At 45.3% G+C, this 22,141-nt stretch overlaps 1 long non-coding RNA gene across 2 annotated transcripts in view; it reads right to left on the reverse strand.

Moving 5' to 3' along the window:
• The window catches only part of LOC311596673, a 153,749-nt gene extending 135,429 nt beyond the window's left edge, over window positions 1-18,320 (reverse strand). For both annotated transcript variants that reach the window (XR_014778922.1, XR_014778923.1), the window contains exons 1-2: window positions 18,188-18,320; window positions 11,943-12,005 (exon numbers count right to left, since the gene is read on the reverse strand). This is a non-coding gene — a long non-coding RNA (uncharacterized lncRNA). The remainder of the gene's footprint in view (window positions 1-11,942; window positions 12,006-18,187) is intronic.
• Window positions 18,321-22,141: the final 3,821 nt, after the last annotated feature.

Consider the following 22,141-nt stretch of genomic DNA (forward strand, 5'->3'; position numbering starts at 1 on the left):
GAACTATGTCCATTCGTGCTTAAAGCCAACTGGCTCTGAGCTCTGTGCCCATGGAACCATGCAGAGAGAACAGACAGGGAAGTAACTAGTTTTCTCTAAATCAAGACTAGTAACCATAACATAGTCTAAAACGTCACTGCGAATCCCAAGAAGTGAAAGCAACCTGAGCAGAAAGTGGGTGCCACGGGGCCACCCCTACCAGCCAGTGGGCTCCATCCAGGGCGGGCTGATTGTGCCTACACCCTTCTTGCCTCCTGCTATAGGCAACAGTAATTCCACCACAGTGGGTTATATTTCAGGCTGACTCTCGGTCCCTGGGGACTCTCCCCGAAGCTGTGTCCTTCCTAAACCACTTGAATCTCATTTCTTCTGCAGCTGACTTCTTTTTTTTTGCCCCAAGATGTTAACAATTTCTGTGGAACCATCTGGATGTTATTAAGAAAGTGTCCCAAGTCCTCTGAGGCAGCTGGCTGTGGCCTCTTGCCTTGTTTCCTGTGTCCTGGATGTCTTAAGTTGACTTTCATAAGAAATTTGGGATATTAACTTAAAAAAAAAAAAGAAAGAAAGAAAGAAACAGTCGGTCTTTTTCAGCACTGAGCTCTTGCAGCTTCCTTTCCCCAGTTGGGCCTTCTCATACTGCGTTCCCATCTTTGGCCCCTGGTCTGGGGAGGATGAATCTCGTCTATTTTAAAAACAGAAGGCGCCCGTGCTGGTCAGGGGTGAAGCAGAGAGCCAGTCGTCTCTGCTTTCCCTACTTAGCTTCACAAAACCCCACTATGTTCTTGCTTCACCATCTTCTACGTGCACAACCTCTGCTCCACGCTGAGACCCCTGCATCTCTGTGCAAAAAGGAAACCCTAGTTGGTTAAACCGTAGAAGGTTTTCTCCTAGCATATGAGGGGAAATCATGCAAGAAGGAAGGAAGGAAGGAAGGAAGGAAGGAAGGAAGGAAGGAGCAAGCAAGCCAGGCAGGTGACAAGTTCCTGGAGTGTAGGGCTAATGTGAGGAGGTGGGATATGCCACTTCTTTTCTACCTACTAGCTAAGAGCACCTGGATCAAGATGCCCCATGGTTTCATCACTATCAAGAGTCTGAAATGGGCTTAGGGCCTTGGCTGGCCTCATTCTTGGATATGTATTCATCAGTTTAAGTCTTAAGTTTCAAATCAGGACCGCTTGACTTCCTCCATCCCTCTAAGACATCCATGTTCATCCATCTCTTCCTATGCCGTCACCCATAACCAGCTCATTGGCCTTTGAGTTCACTGACAGCCAGCACGAGCACTCTGTGAGGTTCGGTTGGTGGTGGGTTGATAAGGGTGCTGCAGGTGTCACCCAGTCAATGTTACGGAGTCACCAATGAGCTCGGAGCACCCCCTTTACCTTGAAGCATTACACACAGTATGGCCTCCTCCAACGACTGCCTGACTACCCATCCCTGACGGCAGAGGGACCAAGTGAATTTCAGATGGGAAACCAACAAGTCACTCTCCATTTTGAGTCCCTCAGAAGTGGGACAGCTGGGACTTCAACTTTCGGAGCTTTCTTGTGACAACACACAAGAATTTAGTGTCTTTTGCATGCTTTGTAATGGATACCCGGTAAGTGGTCGTCCCCCCCCCCACACCCCCACCCCCAGTTTTCCTATCTGAAGATTTCTAGGTATAAAAAGAATGAAAAGAGTAATAGAATGAGTCAGTTATCAAAATATTGTCAAATTTGCCTTCTTCCTATACATTTTTTCTGATCCACTTGAAATTAATACAAGTGTGATGGCACCTCCTCCCTAAATATTCCCCTAAATAATCTCTTTAATATCTCAACGGTATCATTATCAAATCTAAGGTACTTACTATTGAAAGAAATTACTTAACACACAATCCATTCAAATTTCCTCAATGGTCATATCCAATTAACATATGTGTGCAGGTGTGTTTCACCTATGAGTGCTCGTGTAGAGGTCAGAGGTCCCCAGTGCTGTTGTGACAGATATGCACCGCATGCCTGGCTTTTTGGGGGGCAGGGATGGAACCCATGGCTGTATATACACTAAGCAGGCCTTCTACCACTGACCTCGATCCCCAGCCCTTCTCCGTTCTTACTTCTCACTAACTAGTATTTGATGAATAGGCCAGCCACATATTATCAGTTACCACCTGACAGCCATTTGGATTGCTCTATACACTGTGCTTTTTTCTTGTTATAGGGCTACATACTACATTTAGCTGCCACGGCACAGGTTTCCTTTCGTCTAGATTCTACATCATTAATTCTAGAGCTCAAGTGTGGAGCCTGTAACAGTTTCCTGTCTTCCTCTTTAGCGGTGCAATTCTGCTGCTCTGGAGAGGGTCCTCACAGACTTGTCTGCTTTCCATCACACACCTCAAGTTGCCGATTTTGGCAATCATACTACATGTGTGCACTATTGATATTGAAGCATATGTGCACACATGTGGCATCTAATTGTGATCCTAAGCTCAGTCATTGGTTAGATAGCTAGCCAGATCTCCCACTGGGAAGACACAAGAGACCAAGACAGATGCTGAGGAAGCTGTCTAGCACTGCTTGTTTTTATCAGTTGTAGAGGTCACGAAGCTAAAAGCAATGTTCTCCCATTACTCTGCTGCAGACAGCATCTCTGACAGATGGTCATGATGGTAATGGTTGCCTGAGTTGTTTTTTCACGAGTTTGGTAACTCAAAGCAGCTGAAATCCTTTGCTTGGGCCTTTGAAAGTGTCCAGTGGGTGACCTACTGATGTCAAAGGACAAAAGTCTATCCTCAGAACACACTAATGCCACTAATTTCTGAACATGGGTCCTAGGAAGAGCCATAAAGTTTGATTGCATATGTGCAGTCCATTAATGATTCCATTTTTTCTCACCTCCCATCACTTTTCCTCATGCCATGGATCGCCCATAAGTAACCCAAAGCCCAGTTCTTGAGAAGGTGGATTTGAGAACTGGGTTTTCCATTTCCTTATACTTGGCATGCCCGTAGTAAATAAAATCACTTTTGTAATGATTGGCATTGTACATGGTAGACAAAATGGGCGTGGTTCAGCAATACACACTTTTCTTTTGCATAATAATAAGCTCAGCAGTACTGTGTGGGTACCGTTTTCCCAACGGTTTTAATCATCATCACCACCACCACTGTCATTTCACAGTACTTGGATGGTACCTAGGGCTTCACACATGCTATTTAAGTACTCCACCACTGAACTAGAACTCTACCCCTCAGCAATGGTTTCAGTATTCAGTGATGAGCTTTGTCTGAATCCACTACTGTCACAGGCTTTTTAAAAAAATGGGTATATATTTCCGGGTGTGGTGGCGCATGCCTTTAATCCTAGCACTTGGGAGGCAGAGGCAGGCAAATCACTGTGAGTTCGAGGCCAGCCTGGTCTACAAAGTGAGTCCAGGACAGCCAGGGCTACATAGAGAAACCTTATATCGAAGGGAAAAAAATGGGGATATATTAATTGTGCCAACATCACGGAGTGGGACTTAGACAAATCAAGGCAAGTTTGATGATTCTGGGTTTTGATTCTCATTCTCTGTCTGCCTGTCTATCTGTCTGTCTGTCTCCCTCCCTCCACCACAAGATCTCATGCCTCAGTCTCCTGAGTTCTGGATTACATGCATGCCTCTCATGTCCAGTTTCTAGGCAATATAATTTAATGGGATCTCCACTGTATATTAGGCCTTTATTAACAAAAGCACCGTTATGTAGCCCATAGCTGTATTACAAAAGTTCTAAAACCAGTAATCTGACTTCTCTGATTCTACAAATTCTTCCATATAGAGACCCTGATATTTTGTGAAAGAAAAGAAGAAATGAGAAAGGAGGAAGATAGCCAGGTGTGTTGTCACACGCCTTTAAACCCAGCACTTTGGAGGCAGAGGCAGGCAGGTGTCTGAGTTCCAGGCCAGCCTAATCTACAGAGAGAGTCCCAGGACAGCCAGGGCTACACAAACAAACCCTACTAAAAACTAAAAGGAAAAGAGACAGGAAGGAAGGAAGGAAGGAAGGAAGGAAGGAAGGAAGGAAGGAAGGAAGGAGACTCCCTTATCCATCTTATTCTTTTTAACCACTCTTTACAAAACCACTTACAAAGAAAAAGGGGGGGGGGGGAAGGTGTTTTTTGTTTTTGAGACTCAGTCTCAGCATATAAACTTTGCTAAGCCTAGCCTCACTTTGGAGACAGGGCTGGCCTTGAACTCATAATAGATCTAGCCAACTGAAAAGACTCTTAGGCACTCAATTACAAGCAAGATGTGGTTGCCTTCCTGCCTCCTTTCCTTCCTGTCTCCCTTCCTGCGTGCCTTTTTCCTTCCTCCTCCCCCCACTTCCTCCCTCCCTCCTTCCCCCCCCCCCCCTCTCTCTCTCTCTCTCTCTCTCTTTCTCTCTCTCTCTCTCCCTCCCCTGTGGCAGGGCTCAGTCTGGGGCCCCATCCAAGCTCAGTTCTACCACTGAGCTATACCCTCAGGCTTTTCTCCCGCAGCTTCCACCAGTTTCCTCTACCTTTAGCTCCTACTCCAAATCGATGTCGCTTTGCCAGGTTTGCCTTCCCTAAGGCCATGAACAGAGCCAGCCCCTCCCGTGACTTGTTCCCATCATATCCTGTGATTCGCCACAGTACACAGTAACCTGACAATTATGCAACTTCAGTTGGTAATTAGATGCTTCGTGTGATCCTTCCCTGGTGGGAGAGCAGCACCCGGGGCAGTAACCAGGGCTTTTTGCCACATGCCTGGTGCCAGCACAGTGTCTGCACATAGTGGGCAATCAAGAAATGTCCGTTCCTCAAATGCGAAAACGAAGGAATTAAAAGGAACAGCTAACTCTGTTACTGAACAAGACTGAACAGAATGCAGAATCGTACAGAAATGAACACAGAATCCAGTTCGTTACTGACATGAATAATTGGAAACCCCATTTCCTGTTCTCATCATCTTTCCTGGGGTCCTTGAAAAGATAGTTTGCATAGAGGAAATTGCACTTTTAATGACAAATTTGGGGACAATCTGCTCAGAATAGGCAGGAATTCATAATGAAATTAGGCCTGCTTAGACCACTTCTCCTCCTACTTCCTCCCCTCCCGGCTTCAGCTGGCATCTCTCAGTGCAGCAGCAGCAGCAGAGGCAGTGGCGGCAGCAGTGCCCTCTTCCTGCCGTCACTTGCCAAGTTCATCAAACTGGCACCAAGCAGGAGAGCACCTGGCTGGGAGAGGGAGCACTTCCCTTGAGCTATCATTAAAGATGTGTATCCCTGGGCCCAGCGTGGTGGCACACGCCTTTAATCCCAGCACTCAGGAGGCAGAGGCAGGCGGATTGCTGTGAGTTCGAGGCCAGCCTGGTCTACAAGTAAGTCCAGGACAGGCAAGGTTACACAGAGAAACCCTGTCTCAAAACCACCCCCCAAAACAAACAAACAAACAAACAAAAAGATGTGTGTCCCTAAGTCGTGGACATTCGTCATCCTAAACGGCTCCTTAAGCTTCCTTCACATTCTAACCTCAGGCCAAAGAAGCATCTAATTTTACAGCCAGACCCTGTGCACTTGTGTTTGTGGCAAGGTCAGAACCGAGGCCATTTTGTTTTCAATACTTCTTTTTCCAACTTGGCTGAGCAGTCTGTCTAGAAAAACGGAAAGAACAGATGTGAAGAAGTGAGATCAGCAATGTCTCTACAGGCATTTGCAGGACCGTGATTTTGAGGCAGCACAACAGAATTGAGTGTGAGCCCTGGAACTTGAAACACCCAACGGTCTGCCCTGAAGATACTATTGCCAGCACATTATGGTCAGGAATAGACACATCAAGAAGTCAAGTCTTCTATTTTAGCTGAACAAAAGGACATCCTAACATCTGAAACATCTATGTGTCTTCAAAATCAAGAGTAATATAATAACTCTTACAAGTCTGGTCAATCTTACTTTCTTATGAAACTTTGGTTTTGGCATCACCCTACATTCAGAACGCTGACCAGACAGTGACAGTGGTGACCTAGAATGGAATTGGGTTTTCAGTCCCCTTTGCTGGGTGCAGAAGGGTGTTTATGGCTAACTGGGTTCGAGTCCCTGCTCATCACCTAGGAGCTGAGACACAGAGGATATACACCTTCCCTTCTTCACACGTGCCTGCATGTGTGTGTGTGTGTGTGTGTGCGTGTTTTAATGAAAATTAACCCATTTATTTCAGGCTAGGCAAGTCTCAAACAGTAGCGCTTCTACTGGTCTTTCAGTTCCTTGAGTCTCTGATGGCAGACTTCACTGTGACGGCAGAAGTGGTGTTGGAGGTCCAGGCCCCACCAGCCACTGTTTTCATGTAGGAACCACGCCAGATGCCAATGGCTCATCTCTTCATCTTGGTCTTGCCACAGAAGGAGCAAGTGTATTTGGCGTGCTGGCTGATTTCAGTTTTCTTCACCATTTTCCAGAGGGAAGCACCATAGTGGGTCCCGTATTTCCTGATGATCCTGACCTTCCTTGGTGCATTTAGCCATCTCTCCAGAACTGAAGCCAGAGCCCAAAGGGCCACGCCCTCACTTCTATGCCTCAGTTTGCTTAACCAGAATATGGGCTTATGAGTGTGCCCTGGAAATAATACCTGATACCTCACAATTGTGCCAGAGGTTTACAATTGCTGTGACATTCTTACTTTCAATAATAACAATAGTAATTTATTGAGTACCTACTACGTGCCAGAGAATAAGCTAAGGCCTTTACATGAATTATTTTTAACCTCAAAACAGCCTTGTAAGGTAGGTTACTATGAATGCTTCCATTTTATATGTAAAGAGATGGGGGTGCAAATTAATTCATTGGCTAGTGTACCAAGTAAATAAACAGTAAGGGTAGGATTTGAATTAGGAGGGCTAGGGGCACAGGTGTGTCAGCAAACACTACCTTAGCCAATCTGTTTTCTGAGCTCTGAGTGTCTATTGCTCCTTTTAGGAGGTTCTCAGTCATTTGAGTATAAGGAGAGAGAATGGGAAAAAATAAGCAAGAGAAGAAAATGAGAAAATTCTGACCTCACAGTTTCAAAAGCAAAACAAAACAAAACAAAAAACTATACTATGGTGTACAATGCGGGAGGGGACTAGAAACGGTAAACTACCACTCAGTAAGCTTTGAGTCATCAGTAAGAGCTCACCGGGAATTCCAAATCTAGGACAGGGATGGAGAAACAGAAAGAGAATGAGAGTGCACCAAACTTCACATGCAAAGAAGCAAGGAAGAAGGGAACTGCTGGAGCACGTCAGGGGAGCAGCAAATGGAAGGCACAGAGCCAGGGCAGGGCACATGAAGTTCACAGGACAGTGACAGGGAGGCGGGAGGTGAGGTCTGGATGTCAGCAAGCCTGGAAACCACACTAAGAACAAGATACTCCATCCACTGAGGATTCAGCACCCTCGGGGGTCACACGTGGAGGGAGAAGACACAAAGGAGGAACAGAGAACCAGTGCAAATACGATGCTTAGATTGATGAAGAGAGGAGACAGTGGGAAGGCTTCTAGAATCATCCAGGCTAGAGGTAAGGGGACCAGAATGGAAAGGCCATCAGAGAATGGAGAGAGAAAAACAAAACAAAAACAAAAACAAAAACAAAAACTCTGGTCTGTAAAACACTTTAAAAGGCTAAAAAGTGTCAGTGACGAGTCAGGGCTATTTTAGACGCCCATCATCACATGGATCCTTCCGGCAACGGCCTGTACAGTGGGTACCATAATGATGGCAGCACACAGAGTGGAAAGGAAGTTCTGAAAGCTAAAGGTGTCCTCAAGGCCCAGGGTAAGGGGGAAACAGCCACAGCTGGACGTGGAACTTGTCTCACTGCAAGGAATCTGCTCTGCTTTTGAGAGCGGAGGAGGCTCGGGAGATAAGCCCGGAAGCTCAGGAGGTCAGACGGGTGGTAAGGTTATTCTGAGATGCGTATGAGCAGGACAGACAGACAGGGAAAGGTGCAAAGCTCCGAACTCGACGTTCTTGAATAGGACACCCTGCTGGTACCACTGAGTACATACAGCAGATACAGGAAAAGCTGAGCTGGGAACGTAGAATAATCTTTCTACTCAAAGCCACAGGGAGAGATGAAACCAGAAAGAGTATAAGTATTTTTTTTAAAAAGCCGAGCCCAGAACCTCGGGGAACACTAACTGCTGAGGGCTCACTAAAGGACCGGAGGCAGAGATGGACCTCAGACACACTGGCGTAGGCAGTCACGAGGAGCAAGATTCAAGAAGGGCCAACTGGTCACCCGAGTCTAACGCAACACAGAAGACAGGAAAGAAACTCAGGATGCTCCCTGAGGTTTGCAGCTGGGATGTCACGGTGGCCATGGTGAGAACTCAGGGAACTCTGCCCTCTAGCAGAGGCCACCTCTGCAAAGGACGACAGATGGAGGAAAGCAACGCCCAAGAGATGTCTGCTGGTTTATTTAATGCGTGGAGCGCAAACATGTTTATAGGTGGAGGGGAAGACGCCCACAGAGATGGAAGGACTTAGTCAACAGGGAGGGCCAGAGATTCTGAGGAGAGGATGGGGGGGGGGGGCCAGGGGTAGGGATGATAAGATCAGCAACTAAAATGTATTTGAAAGTTAAAATGAATTAAGTCGTTATGAGGTTAAAGTTAACTGTCGTAGAGATAAAATCCGAGAGATTTGTGTGTGTGTGTGTGTGTGCGTGTGTGTGTGTGTGTGTGTGTGTGTGTGTGTGTGTGCAGGCATATATGTGCACATAAACACGTATACTGAAGAACTCATTAAATAGAACAAGAACGGCTTATTCAACAGTTTAGACGTAGTTGACCAATCATCTAGGAGGAAACAGGTTCCTGTTTTCTTTAGCGCTTGAGCTGGGCTATGCTATGCTTCCATCTCTACATCCTTACAGTATAACAAGACACACTGCAGATGGGTCAAAGCTTGAAATCCGTGATGTGACACTATGCAATAAGATATCGGAAAATAATAAGGAAATATCCATGTGCTTTCGGACAGGGACGGTTCCTCTAAACATCTGGAAATGTGTGAATGGAATTTGAACTAGTGTTTGGCTCCATCTGGTAAATGGGTGAGCTATCATGGCTGGTATGTGGGGAGGAGTATGCGCAGAAGTGCGCTGGGCAACCTGACTCGCCTGGAGGTAGAGAGGCCTTCAGAGAGAAGTCGCATCACTCGGAATAAGATGGCAGGGAGGGGTTAACAGAAAGACGTGGATGGAAATAGACAAGGCAGCAATGAGGCATAAAAACCTTCCATCCCCAAAAGACTTAAGGGCAGAACATGAAGCAGTAGCAACCATGGCCGTCACACAATGGATACTTCTCATTTATATGAGGCTGGTTCCACAATTTAATTAACGAGTAACTTGGAGGGAGGATTTTGGTAATATGGTGGTAGCAGCTTAGTCTCTGAATGTCCCCGGTTCCCCACATAAGAAAACTTCCATTCCAAAGTGACAGAGCAGAAGGATGGCAGAGCAATAGTGGGCTAAATCAAGTCTGAAATCCAACAACGATGATGTTAAATGCCATGGCTTCATGCGTAGCACAGGGGCAGATGGTGTGACATGGGCCTGGACAGCCCTGCCGCTAAGCATTGTTCTTCAGCCTGCTCTGCCTGGTGCCTACAGTTTGCTTCAGCAGATGAGCCACGTTCCTGGCATCTCTAACTTCCTGGGGTCTCCACTGCATTTTAGGATTTGCCCTAAAAGCATTATGCATTGGCTATCCAGGGCCTCCCTACAAGCGTTAGCTGCTGTTACCTATCTCTGACGTCGCAAGCTTTTCTCTAGGATTTTGGTGTAAGCTCCCATGACCTTCGGCACCTTTTCATTCTGATTTGGGCAAAAACAGCACCAGGTGGACGGTGCTGTCTTTGTTACTTTTCTATTGCTGTGATAAAACACTGTGACCAGGGCAACTCACAAAAGAAAGCATTTAACTTGGCTTAGGCTGTGGGTGCTCAAAAAGCTATCATGAAAGACCTTTGAAAATGTCATACGGAAAACTACTACTGTAGAAGCTTCTTAAAATATTTATGTATGCATATATAAAAAGAGTTAGCCTATAACAGGGGGAACGACGCCTCTCCCAGATCCCATAGCGCAGGGAAATGAAGTCTTGAATGACTGTGCACTACTGATGTGAGCACAGCCATGCCAACAACTCTGATGCCTCAGACCCACACATCAGGCTCTGAGGACTGGCAACGCCTTTCCCTGGTCTGAGGGTGTTGATGACCATTATCTTTTTTTTTTTTCTATTTTTTTAAATTTTATTTTATTAATTTATTCTTATTACATCTCAATGGTTATCCCATCCCTTGTCTCCTCCCATTCCTCCCTCCCTCCTATTTTCCCCTTACTCCCCTACCCTACGACTGTTCCTGAGGGAGACCTCCTCCCGCTTTATATGCTCATAGGGTATCAAGTCTCCTCTTGGTAGCCTGCTATCCTTCCTCTGAGTGCCACCAGGTCTCCTCCTCCAGGGGACATGATGACCATTATCTTTAGCTAAAACCAGTGTGTCAAGAAAGTATGGCCAGAGCTTCCTCCTCCCAGACGACTGCAACTTGAGACTGCTCTCTACAGAGACCTCCCAGTGAGGTTAGTTTAACCCACCTGGTTCCATGTAAATGATAAATACATCGGTTCCCAACAGCTGGTGCTTCTCCATCAGAGCCCACAGCCCACGTGATCTCAGACTTTTCTCTGGGTGTGTCTGTCATTTCTTCACTTCCCATTGCCCCAGTTAGGCCAGTCCCTAAGCCATGCCCCTTCTGGCACCATAGACCCATCAAAGAAGAACCTTGATGTGGGGTACGGGTTATCTCTCTCTCAGTTAGTGGGGTTCCCCAGACATCATAGGCCATGGCCACTGCTCTTGCCTGCTCTCCAGGACCTCATGGTAAGATCTAGTTACTGAAGACATCACAAACTTTAGTTATAGGGTATGGAGAAATCAAGCTGGTACCAGCCTGGAAGCTTAAGCCGCACTGGCTAGCTTTTACAGTATTAGAAGATCCTATGTGTGCTATCAGGGAAAAGTCATCAAGAGTCTTACCCAGCTGTGAACCTTGTTGTAATAATGACCGGCCTAGCAAGGTAGGCCTATCTGTGCAACAGTGGCATGAACATTATGGGCCCAACCATTTTAGATTTAGATTTAAAGCCTGCTCCACAAGATAGAATTCATGGCTGGTACTTATTTTATTTTGTTTTTTGAGACAGGGTTTCTCTTGTAGTCCTGGCTGTCCTGGACTCACTTTGTAGACCAGGCTGGCCTCGAACTCACAGAGATCCACCTGCCTCTGCCTCCCGAGTGCTGGGACTAAATGCATGCACCACCACGCCTGGCTTGGCTGGTACTGTTAACTGGGCTAAAAACTCATGGTTGGCTAGGTCATTGGCTCCATTGGCTGAGAACCTAATGCTACTGTTCTGCTCCCTGGACAGAGTATTAAATGTCCATCCAAGTTCCTATCTTCACACCCATAGATTAGTACACTTCTTAACCCTTTTTCCTCTTTCCGCTCCCCGCCCCCGAGTAGATGGCAATTAATTCAGAGACTCAGAACTAGTCACTATGCAGAGAATAAAAGACGGGAGCACTCAGATACAAATGGGACACCAACATCACACCCCCTTCTCCCAAGGCTCAAGGACCACAACAGGGCAGGGGGGCGGAAAGACTGTAAGAACCAGAGGCAGCGGATGCCACAAGGAAACCTTTCCAGACACAGGCAGCTGCACAAGTGAACTCACAGCGGTTGTGACAGTGTGACAAGATCTGCGCAAGCTCAAGCTGGACCCTATCCCAGCATGGACTGGAGGGGTGCTCACAAAGCACCCCTGACTGAGGAACTGACAATGGATGGCTGCTGAAAGGGGCGAGTCCATTTTTTTTTTAAGAATGTAGGCCCCAGGTAGACTTACCATGCCATGGTAGAATCCCAGACATGCAAGACTATATGCACAGCATAAATGGGACCTGATGAGCTAAAAAAAAAAAAAAGATACAAAATTTGGTGGACAGGAAAAATACAATTGATCTTGGAGAAGGTAAGAGAGGAATGAAAATAATCAAATACACTGTATGGAATTTTCAAAGAACTAATAAGAAAATAATTATGAAGGAAATAGTAACCAGTATTAAGTATATTTTTTTTCTCAGAAATAATTAGCCAAAAAAAAAAAAATAGCCAAGAAAGGCAGGTGCATCACTGTGAGTTCAAGGCCACCTGGTCTACAAAGAAAGTTCAGGACAGCCAAGATAACACGGAGAAACCCTGTCTCAAAAAGAAAAAGAAAAAGAAAAAGAAAAAGAAAACAACAAAAACAAACAAACAACAAAAAGAATTAGCCAAAACTAAATCAATTATTTTCCATCAGATTAACTCCATCTTCTTCCTTGTATATCTGTCTCTCTGTGTCTCTGTCTGTCTGCCTGTTTCTGGAAGCATAGTTTATTGAGTATACTGCACAGTAGCAGGCTGGGCAGTAACCCTAGTCTTCCTAATGTTTCCTTAGGTCCAGTCTTTAATAACATTAGTCAGTAGATTGTCCTTGGGGCAGTCCTGGATGCCAGGCCCTAAATTCCATGGTCTAGCCATTAGGATCATCCACCACCCTCTCCCCTTGACTCAGGCAGATCCCCCATTATGAAGACGACCAATAGGTCACTACTCTACTTCCAGTCTTTCAGGGAGGGAAACCAGGAAATGCGAGCATGGCCGTTCCTGTATAGCAGATACCTGCAGAGGGATATCTGGCTTTGGTTCTCTTTCTCTGAAATCCATGAAAAGAATGGATGAAGAGACTTAGCACTCTGTAGTGTTAACCCCTGACCTCCCTTCCCTCTGAGCATTGCGGTAACTCTAGTTCTACAATAATTCAATGCCCTCCCTCTATGCCCTCCACAGGTACTGTATGCATATGGTAACCAAACATGCATGCAGACAAAGCACCCATATACATAAAATAAAAATAAATGTTTTTAAGAATATAGCATTTCACATAAAGGTACCGATCTTACACTCGTCAAAGCCCATCCTATCTTTATTATTGTGCTATTGTTTTTATAAATATTAAACAATATCAACCTCCAACATTCAGGTCCTCATTTAAAGGCAAGAGAAGGGGAAATTTGCCTTTTTGTTAAAATATCCATGTTCAGAACTCTTCAGCGCCCTCTGAAGGGTCAGATCTCTTTACTCTCATTTCTTCACTTTACTGACCTAAAAATGCCCCCTCCAATACCTTCCCCCTCTTTTCTTTTCTATTTTTTGTTTGCTTTTTCTGTCTTTTTTTTTTTTTTGTAATGCCATATCCCCAATCAGGGCATTGGATGGCACACGCTGCCTGCCGGTCACCTGCCACTCAGCCTCACTCACAGCCTCTTCTCTCCATTCTAGGAAGCATGTGATTCTGGGCCGATGGTGGTTATTTTTAAATGTCTGTAGTTGAAGTTACTGTTCCCTACTTTCACATGTCTGGAGGTGAGGAAGTGCACAGCCATTCAGACTTCCCTCTGGTTGTTTTATCCTTTTCCTTTTCTCTGGCTGGTCTACTGGGGGTGCAGTTTTCTTTCTACTTATTCTAGGTAGAGGTCACTGGATTTCACAGATGATTAAATGTATGGATTTTACTGAACATAAGTCATAGTTCCTTCAGATGTTTTTTTTTTCTAGTTCTTACTCTGTGATGCTTCAACTGTATCCTAGAGAGTGAGAATGACGTGTACTGCAGACCTCAGACTCTTAATATTTCTCCATGTCCTATATGCTATTACTTAGTATTTAAGGTCTTGACTTGAATGGCTTTAAATTCCTGTCCCCTGTTCCCTGAGGAGGTGGCAGCTGATGGCTTTGTTGAGCTCTGCATACCTGACTCTGGCCTGTATGAAGACTGTCTCATATATGCACAAGTCAGAGAGCTGTAATAATTTTGTATGGAGTTACAGAGATGTTGACCACTTCCACTTTGATGTATCCAGTTTTCTAAGTGTACACTCCCTGGCAATCACGTCTGCCAACTCTCATTGATATATCTCCACTGACCCCGAGTCTGGAGCTGTTATCTGTGTGAGTTTAATATTATTGGAAATGATTCATCCTTTTTTTTTTTTTTTTTTTTTTTTTTGGAGTGGGGAGATTGACAAGCACTTACATGGCTCTTACAGAGATTATTTGGGCTGTGGGGCTAACAAATGTTATCAGCAGTCAGTGGCTGCAGCAAGGAAATCAATCATGAAGCCGCGACAATGTGCCAAGAAAGAGTTGGCCACACGGCTGGTACACAGGGGGAAGAGGCGAAGAGAAGCAAACAGGGATTAGATTTGAGTGTGAAGGTCAAATTAACAGGATTTGTTATGAATGAATGAAAAGGGGAATTTAAGACATTCCTGGGGCAGTAGGGGGTGGGGGGGGGAGACACACTTTATCTTTCAATAACCTCTGAAAGATTTAGGCAGTTAGGGTAGGCTACACTGGACAATACTAAGTCTGAGATGCTGGTTAGATATTAAAGAAAAACCACCTAGAACATGGCCAGACCCACCTAAAGCTGCATATGTGGTGGAGTCTTTATATACAGTATAGAAAAGAGTGAGGTTTCAAAAGTTCAGTTGACGAAATTAGGACTCAACGGTAGACACCAAGCGAGCATGCCCAAGGCCCTACATTTGGTTGCTGGCACAGCAAATAATAATAGTTATTATTATCATTATTATTGCTTTATTGTTGTTGAGGGAAAGGGAGAGAAGCAGAAAAGGCCCCACTAAGAAAAGTGAAGACGAAGAACAGTGGTATCAGAAACACAGTGTTGGATTTGGCAAAATCTTAGAGCCGAGAAGAGCTCAACCAAAGAAAAGGCCAAAACGGATCCAGTGAACTAGGAAGAAAAAATCTTAGCAGGAAAAGCAGTGTTGGGGGCTGCTGTGAGTTTAAGGACAGTAACTACCGGTCAGCACTTGGTGGGGGCGGGCACCTGTGAGTGATGGTCAAAGTTCTACCTTGGGCTAGGGGGGTGCTAAAGGTTAATACAGCAGAAAGATGAAGAAAAATTTGAAGTTTTACTGTGAATAGGGGAAGTTGTAGACAGTGGCTGAGGGGGCCAAGAGAGAGGCAGTGCCTTTGGCTTAGTATCAGAGCGACAAGGACATGTCTATACACTAACAGGAGACCGTCACCGTGCTTGGTGGTGCAGCTGGGTCTGCACACAGCTGCCTATCCTTTTGTTGTTGTTTTTGTTGTTTTCAAGACAGGGTTTCTCTGTGTAGCCTTGACTGTCCTGGACTTACTTTGTAGACCAGGCTGGCCTCGATCTCACAGTGATCCGCCTGCCTCTGCCTCCCGAGTGTTGGGATTAAAGGCGTGCGCCACCACGCCCAGTCCACAGCTGCCTATTCTTGTCTCCTTTTGTTCTTACTCCTTATATCCCTAAGAAGGAAAAAAGGATACAACGCACAACCTTTAACATGGTGGGGGGAGGGGCGCTTATGAAGTATGCAACGATCATCTTACTCTCAACAGGCACCTTATGAGTCTACATGTAACATCTGTGTACAATTATAACCCTTTGTGTATACAGCATAAGCCCTGCATGATGAGAACATGTCCTCTGGATGAGAGGACAGGCAATCCTTTCAATGATAAAGTCCTACAAAGGAGTTTGTTATCACCCAAAGGTATCACTTGTACCTGAATTCAAGTAGTGTCTGCTTCTCCTAACATTGAATGTGTTTTCAAGATAATAAACGCAGACCCTAGCCGGAGACACACGCGTCTTCCAGGCTTCGTTAAGGTCATTAACGCTTCTGACTTTCCATTCTTGTACTCAAGCACCACCCGGGATACTCCACTGTAGCTAATATGACCACAACCACCTTAAGATCTACCTCATCACTGGGAATCCGTAAACACAAGTGACCCGAACTGGCCTCAGTATCTACGTTACGGATGTGGAGATAGCCCACACCTCCGGCAGCTTCCGGCTACCAGGGATAGCTAAATTGCCTAAGCAGGTGTCAGTGCAAAGTCCAAGAGGTTAATAATGAACAGCTCTACTTTATCTGTGGCCGGGGAGTGGGGGGGGGGGGTGTATGGGGGGAAGGGGGGTGGACTCTTGTGTTGTCAGTACCGAGCAAACACAGGGTAAAGCGTTTCCCAAGAGAGATAAGTCGGAGGGAGGTGTGCCTGTTAGAAAGCTGGCCCTTTTCCTCCGGTTGCCCCTCGCTTTCCCAGGATCTGGCCTTATCTAAGCCACAATAGTTGATCTCTGCCTCTCTGCCCCCTCTGCCTTACTTAGGAGGACTAAAAGTACTCTAAACAAAGGCAAAAATTAGCTACTTAAATTTCTTTTGAAACCTGGTAAGAGATTGGGCAATCCTTCCAATCCATGGCCCGGGCCTGAGATGTACGTTGTTAGACTGCCAGCGGAACACTGGCTCAGCATGCTAGGCCTTGGGTTCAGACTAGCACCGTCAGAAAAGGATCCTATTTCCCGCCTGAAAGCTTTAAGAGCTGTGACACAGGTTTCTAGGCGTGACGTGGAGAGGCATTTGTTTAAAGACCAGACTCCTTATAATTCTTACTTTAGGGTCTAAAATTTTTCCAGTGGAAAAAGCCACAACGAGAATAAATATGTTCAGCAATGATTTGGGATGCTGTGCCAACAGGCAGAAGCGTCACTGTTCAGCATGATTTGCGATGCTGTGCCAACAGGCAGAAGCATCACGGTATTAACCCAATACGACACTTCAAAATGAAAAGGAGAAAAGAGCAACAGGTTTATAAGTTAAAAAAGAAAGAAACCAGGTCGGCATGTATGCATCTAGGTTTCCGCCCTGCCCCAGGAAAGCAGAGTTTGCGTTCCATTGCATAAAGTAATGTTGCTTTTCTGGGTTTTTTGGGTTGTTTTTTGTTTTGTTTTGTTTTGTTTTTGTTTGTTTGTCTTCGTTGTTGTTATTGTTTTATTTTTTTATTTTTTGGTCCCATTGTGCATGTGTGCATATGTGGGGGTGGGTGGGTGAAGGGGTAGTATTGGGTTCTTTCCTCAATTGCTCTTATTTTTTGAGATGGGGTCTCACTGACCCTGGAGCTCACTGACTAAGCTGCTTGGGCTGCTACCAAGCCTGCATGGTTCTCCTGTCTTCATGCTCCCCAGAGCTGGCATTGCTGTGCATATGCACACCACTCTACCTGGCTTTTTGTTTTTGTTTTTGTTTTTGTTTTTAAGACAGAGTCTCATTATTTTGTTTTGGCTGTCCTGGAATTCACTATATATACCAGGCTGGCCTTGAACCCATAGCCTCTTGATTAAAAGTGTGCACTATCATGGCCAGCATGCACCTGGCTTTTTACATGGATACTGAGAATCGAACTCAAGCCCTCATGTTTGTTCAGGAAGCTCTTTACTGAGCCATTGCCCCAGGCTCTTCTATAGAATCTGAAACATGTGAAACGGCAACTCCTCCACCCTGGCCTTTCCATGTTCATACCCAGCAAGGACAAGAAAGCCACGCTTCCAGCATCTAAAGCCTAAAAGAATGCCCTGGCCAAAGGACAGAGGGGTCAGAGTACAGAGGGGTCTAGGAAGCGGCCTGATGCACAGGCTACATAGGCCTTCCCAGGAAGGCGCTGACAAACAACCACCAGAGAAAAGTGGCACCAAACAGAAACAAGATTCAAGCAAGAGCCAAGCCTTCATTTCCCGTGTAAGAAAAGAAAAACAGATCCTACCATGCCCTGCACACAACCATCATTTTTTTATTCTCTATGGCTGAATAATTTACCTGTGAAAACTCAACCACCCATTTCCTCTAGAAGAAATGAAAGGGAAATATAAGAAACATAACGTACACAGCTGGGCATGGTGGTGCCCACTTGTAATCAGCCCTAGGGTTGGGCGGGGGTGGGGGGGTGGGGGTGGTAGAGGCAGGCAGTTCTCTATGAGTTCAAGGCCAGCCTGGTCTACAAAGCAAGTCCAGGACAGCCAGGGCTACACAGAGAAATAATCCTGTCTCCGGGAGAGTGACATAGGGCCTAAAGTTCAAAGCTTGCTTGAACTCAAGGCCAGTTTGGACAGCTTAATGAAACCTTGACTCAAATTTTAATTAAAAAAAAAAAAAAGACATTTACGAAAGGGGTATAGAGGGTTATAACTCAGTGCAGACTGCTTACCTAGTGTGCAAAAGGCTCTAGCTTCCATCCATAGTACCAGGAAACAAAACAAAAATATCAGGTATGGCAGTATACGCCTTTAATCTCTGCACTCAGTCGGCAGAGGCCAGCCTGGTCCACCTGATGAATTCCAAATCATCCAGAGCCACATGATGAGACCCTGTTTAAAAAACAAAACAAAACAAAACAAACAAAAAGGAAAATGTATAAAGGAACAGTATATTAACTTGATAACGTGACATTTTAAAAATTCTTTATGATGTGACTTTAAATAAAGAAGACATGCAACCAAGTGAGGGACAGGGAGACTGTTATGTTGGTACCCATGGCTCCTTTAGAACTACAGATCAGCGGAAACACAGAACCAAACACAGACATGAGGAAACAAGATCAACTAGCCACCTACTGAAAACACCAAAATGTACTGTGTGCAAACGAAAAGGAGCTTCATTTTACTAATAATCCATCAAATGCAAGCATTTTAAAAAATAAGATGAAGCCGGGCGGTGGTGGCGCACGCCTTTAATCCCAGCACTCAGGAGGCAGAGGCAGACGGATCGCTGTGAGTTCGAGGCCAGCCTGGTCTACAAAGTGAGTCCAGGACAGCCAAGGCTACACAGAGAAACCCTGTCTCGAAAAACCAAAAAAAAATAAAAAATAAAAATAAAATAAGATGAATTTATCACCTACATCTAAAATAATATTTTACATATTATAATATTAAGTGTTCACAGAAGCATGGGCAGGGAAAAAAAAAACAGCTCTTCTGTGTTGTTACCACTGTTGTTTCTGGTACTGTTTCTTCACTGCCTTGGTTTAGAGAGCACTGTCTTTCTCTGTGGTCTACTGAATCCACAGGGCCAAATATGCAGAACATAAAGGCACAGCATGTTTCAAAAGTAGACACGGGGCTTGGGTGTAGCTTGCTGAACAGAGTGCTTGGCTAGCACGCAGAGGGCCCTAGGCTTGACCCCAACCACTGCATGAAGGGGTCACGGCAGTACACGCCTCTAATCCCAGCACTCAGGAAGCAGAAACAGGAAGAACAGACCTTCAAGATCATCTTCTGATACATAGCAAGTTCAAGGGCAAGCTGGCTAGAGACCTAGCCAGGATAGAGAGGGAGGGAGGGAGGGAGGGAGGGAGGGAGGGAGGGAGCATGTATACAATAATGCCATCTAATACATCGTTAAAGTAAAAGTAGCATATTAAACTGTTATGGACTAATAGGGTATAGTAAACTGCATGCACATAAATGTCACTCAGTAACAGACTTCTTCTGGGGAAGAAGGGAAGAGCTTTAACTAGGATGCTTCATGCCTAAGGCTCAGAAGAGACCAGGACAAGACTGCCATCCAAATAGTGAGAAGAACAGGTAGTTTTGTGTAGGCAGAAACATTTTACAACTGGAAAATACCAAGCACAAACTGTTTCTGGGTCTGGTGAGCTTGATATAACCTATTCACAGAAATGTGTACAGGACAGAGCTCTGGGTAAACCTAGACTGGCCGCTCTGTCTCGTTTGCAGGGCTCACAATAACTGTAGGAAGTGCTGGGAATGTATCATCCTGTGATAAGGAGCTGGCTGGTACAGCCTGGGCCCTGTTCCAACCTAGAAACAGGATGTCCTCTAATGCTTTATCCCAGTGACTCATACAGCCCTGGGGTATAAAACCCATGCCAAGCTGCTTTCTTGGTCCCTTGTCACACTATGTAAAAGGGACACATGCAGGTGAGACTCCATCACCCCAGGCAGCTTTTCTGAGCCTCGATGGATCCATAATGAACTCTATAGACCTCTGTGGTCCCTCTACACTTATGATGAGTAATAAACCCACTTCACGTGACCCACTGTGAGCACGGGTGCTCTGCCTCGATGAAGCTGGAATCTGGTGTCGATGGACATGCTTAACACTGAGATGCTCAGGAAGAAGGGGTGGGGGAGCTAGTCTTTTCAAGGAAAGATGAAACAGAAGAGAAATAAGACATAGGCAAGGGCTAACTCCTGAAGGATTTGGCTAAAGCAGAATACAAGAAAGAATATTTAGTCATGTTTGGCTGACTAAGGTGCTGTCAACTTCATAGGCAAAGGGCTATTTCCAACTAAATGATTTTAGCACATAGGAGATGTGATTAGATTTTTTTTTTTTTACTATCTAAATGTGTCAAGAGCTGGGTGTGGTGGCACACATCTTTAATCCCAACACTCAGAAAGCAGAGGCAGATGGATCTCTGTGAGTTTGAAGCCAGATTGGTCTACAGAGGGAGTTCCAGGATAGCTAAGTCTACACAGAAAAACCCTGTCTCAAAAAACCAAGATAATAATAACAATAACAACAACAATAATAGTAATATAAAAATAAGTGTCAAGAAAACAGCATCAAAGAAACCAGAGATGAGGATGATAGTTAACATGAAACACTACAATATTATATTCTCTCTCTCTCTCTCTCTCTCTCTCTCTCTCTCTCTCTCTCTCATACGCTAGAACCACACATTTGGCTGGCTGTACACCTTTAATCCCAGCACTTGGGAGGCAGAGACAAGCAGAACTCTGTGAGTTCACAGCCAGCCTGGCCTACAAAGTTCCTGGACAGCCAGGACTACACAGTTGAAACCCTGCCAAGGAAAACAAAACACAACACAAAGAGCAGTACATTAGACAGGTCATACACTGGCAAAGACTGGAATCCCAAACAAATCATACTGACAGCCAGGTAGTATCCCCTTCTCCTGGGTATATGTATACCCCAACAAGGAGTTTCCTGCACTGTTGTTGTTGATGATGTTTGTTTGTCAACTTGACAAGCTAGAGTCATCTGGAAAGAGAGAACCTCAACTAAAAAAAAAAAAAAATGTCTCCATCAGACTGGCAAGTCTGTGGGCTACTTTCTTGATTAAATGATTGAGGTAGCCTCCCCTGGGCAGGTGAGCCTGGATTATCTAAGGAAGAAAACTAAAAATGAAACAAAAGCATGGGGGGACCCAGGCATGGTAGCACATACCTTTAATCCAGGACAGCCAGGGGTGTATAAAGGGATTGTTGTTGTCTCAAACAACAACAATAAACAAACAAACAAACAAAAACCACGGGGAGCAATCCAGTAAGCAGCATTCCTCTGTGGTCTCTGCTTTAGCTCCTGTCGTGACTTCCCTCAGTAATGGACTATGATTGGGTTATGTAAGCCAAATAAACCCTTTCCTCTCCAGGTTGCCTCAGCCAACAGAAGGCAAAGCCAGAAGTTGGTCCAGGAGGGGGCCATTGCAGTGGGGCCTGATCATGGTGTTTGGGGGAGGACTACTGAAATGTTTGAGTTGGAAAAGTCACTGAGTGCTCAAAACTTAATGGGATTATCTGTGAGAGCTCGGAAGCTAATATTGAGAGAAATGTAGATGCTGAAAGCCTGGCTTACGAAATTTCAGAGAGAAGCAAAAATCTCTATCAGAGCCATTCGTGTGATAGCTTGTTTTAACACTCTGTGGATTCTGGTCAGTTGGACTGAAGAATCAGCTGTGATTAACAAGAGACCAGTATCACTGAGGTGAAGTCCTCTGGGAAGTCAGCATAAAGAAGCTGTGATTGTGATGGTTCAAGGCTACATCTCAGGTCAACAGCTGAAGCTGGGGAAGTGTAAGGGTCTTCCATTTGATACTGGTTTTGGCTGAATGAAAACTGTAGACTTGAAGGGGTCACAGAGAGCAGCTGAGTCTTGGCCCTGTGAAATGGCCAGGAGAGACCATTAGCTAAGGTGTGGCCTTAGTTGTAGCGGAGACTCCAAGACTCAGAAGGTCATGGCGAAGCTGAGGCCTGGCACCACAGGCAGCACTAAGAGTCCCTGAAAAGAAGCCTGGAGAGGTGACTCCCAGTTGTAGTGGAGACTCCACGACACTGGAGATGCCAGGGCTAGAAGTTAACTGCCAAGGACAACAGCAGGTATCGGGTACGGCATACTG

This window comes from Acomys minous, assembly GCF_964271855.1.
Source record: "Acomys minous genome assembly, chromosome: 4".
Lineage (NCBI taxonomy): Eukaryota > Metazoa > Chordata > Mammalia > Rodentia > Muridae > Acomys > Acomys minous.